The 2363-nt window shown below is 47.4% G+C and overlaps 1 long non-coding RNA gene across 2 annotated transcripts; it reads right to left on the bottom strand.

Annotated features, from left to right (window-relative positions):
* Positions 1 to 1157: 1157 nt before the first annotated feature.
* Positions 1158 to 2361, bottom strand: LOC108507508. Of its 2 annotated transcripts, none has more exons than XR_001878168.1 (7): positions 2266 to 2361; positions 2094 to 2155; positions 1944 to 2000; positions 1799 to 1842; positions 1661 to 1701; positions 1506 to 1578; positions 1158 to 1429 (listed from the first exon to the last, which is right to left on the bottom strand). It is a non-coding gene; the product is annotated as an uncharacterized LOC108507508 (long non-coding RNA). The 2 variants fall into 2 exon arrangements; XR_001878167.1 differs by having other exon boundaries at positions 1951 to 2000.
* Positions 2362 to 2363: the final 2 nt, after the last annotated feature.

The following is a 2363-nucleotide window of genomic DNA, read 5'->3' as shown; positions in this document are numbered from 1 at the left end:
GGAGCCTAAGAGAATTAAAACCAGGAGAGGAGCCTAAGAGAATTAAAACCAGGAGAGGAGCCTAAGAGAATTAAAACCAGGAGAGGAGCCTAAGAGAATAAAAATCAGGAGAGGAGCCAAAAAAAATCAAAATCAGGAGAGCACCTTAAAAAAATTGAAATCAGTAGAGGAGAGTAAAAAAATTAAAATCAGGAGAAGAGTGTAAGAGAATAAAAATCAGGAGAAGAGCAAAAAAAAATAAAATCAGGAGAAGAGCCTAAGAGAATAAAAATCTGGAGAGGAGCCTAAGAGAATTAAAATCAGGAGAAGAGCCTAAAAAAATCAAAATCAGGAGAGGAGCCTAAAAAAATCAAAATCAGGAGAAGAGCCTAAAAAATTAAAATCAGGAGAAGAGGTTAAGAGAAATAGAAGTTGGAGAAGAGCCTAAGTGATATAAAATCAGAAGAGCCTAAGAGTAAAATAAAATTAGGAGAAGAGACTAAGAGAATAAAAATCAGGGGAAGAGCCTAAGAGAAATATAAGAAAGACAAAATTCGTGGGCATTTCTAAAGCTGCAGTGCATCCCCGCTTCTCATGCTGCCCACCCGACTCATCTCCAATACCCGGACACTCCCAAAAGTTACCCGGATGGCTCCTGCCATCACTAAAGCTCAGTGCCTCGTTGCTAATCATTTTAATACTCGGAGATTGCAGACGAGGACAGCTCAAGACGACCAATCTGGGTCAGTTGCCCCATCGTGAGGTGGTTCCTGCGATCACGAGGTTACTCCAAGTCAACTACGAGAAAAAAACCCATAAGCGATACGTGAGTTGTGCGGCATGGGGATCGAACTCCAGTGATCCCCCTACTCACCAGCACCGAGGCCCTGACCGGAGTCGGACACTGGGGCTCTAACCTTCCGTGATACCTGAGTGACTGACACACAAACTGAGAAGGCTCTAACCTTCCGGGATACCGGAGTGACTGACACAGAAACTGAGAAGGCATCTCTAAAGCTGCAGTGGATCCCCGCTCCTCCTGCTCCCTCCCCAGTTCACCTACAAGGCTCCTCTCTCTTCAGCTGCTCCCAAGACCGCCCCTGCAAATGAAATGGGGAAATGCTCAAACACTCAGCTCTCTAACATTTAGGGATCACTCACACAGACTCGAACTGCTCTGCCCTGCACACGTGAATCCCATGATAAAAAGTAAGCCCTTCCTTTGATGCGTCCAAATAACCTGTTCCAGGATAATACCCCTTGCACCATACTAATTTCAAAAATCCCTCCAGGCGAGGCACATACTTGCCCCGACTCCCAACCCCTCTCTGGGTCTTTGCCCTGCACTTAACTTTCCGAGAGCCGGGGATGTCAATCCATCTTTGATGCACAGGAGGGGCACCTGGGCTGGCTCAGAGGTTCCTGCCATCGTCAGACTACTAGGAGTCAACTGCGAGAAAGAAAACCAGACACCGTATCTGAGTAGTGTGGCACGTGGCCCCAGCCCCCATGATCCCTCTACTCACTCTCACCGAAGCAGCTCCTCGGGTCGCTGGCTCTGACCAGAGTTGGACAATGTGATGTCATCTTCTGGGATACCTGAGTGAGCGAGAGACAAAATTAGAGGGCAACTCTAAAGCTGCAGTGGATCCCCACTCCTCCTGCTGCCTCCTCGACTCACCTCCAATGCTCATCTGCTCCCACAGGTTAGCCAGATGGCACCTGCAATCAAAAAAGCTCAATGCTTCACTGCTGATCTTTTTAATACTTGGAGATTACCTACAAGGACAGCTCGAGAGGACCAAACCATGTTCGTCACCTCATTGAGAGTTGGCTTCAGCCCTGTGAGGCTGCGTACGTCTCCTGCAAAAAAAAAAACCCAGAGGCAAATCTGAGTACTGAGATACTGTCTAAGAGTATGCTGCTCCCATGGCAGTTTCTGTCTCACACCCCTTGACCGTGACCTCTTACAGGGAGGGTCCCCATCACGTTGGACTGCATGTTAGATGTCGGTGCATTGCCTGTAAAACAAAAAACCAAGTATGCATGCAGATTCACCACAAGTACCCTGCCTACAAAAGAGCATCTAGTTTTGTCCTGCAGTCACTGCTCACCTTGCTCACCGGACTCACCTTCCCTCTGGTGCCTATCGTCTGCTGGGCCGAGGGCTCCGCATCTTAAAAAAAAAACCAAAACCACAAAACTAAGCCACCAAACCATCAAAATGATCAAGTAAACCTAGGGCCAAAAGTCATGTCTTGGCTCTGACCTCACATGAGAACCCACCTTCTGACTGTGCTCCTCCAGCCTCTTCTTTTTATCTCTGCTTTACATCCAGTCCCTCTGACACTGCAAAGAAATGAGTTACCAAAGTCAGCCATATA

The sequence above is a fragment of the Lepidothrix coronata genome, unplaced genomic scaffold (assembly GCF_001604755.1).
Source record: "Lepidothrix coronata isolate B3197 unplaced genomic scaffold, Lepidothrix_coronata-1.0 Scaffold259, whole genome shotgun sequence".
Taxonomy (NCBI): Eukaryota; Metazoa; Chordata; class Aves; order Passeriformes; family Pipridae; genus Lepidothrix; species Lepidothrix coronata.
Note: the sequence above shows the minus strand (reverse complement) of the source record. Positions and strands in the feature narration are given on the sequence as shown.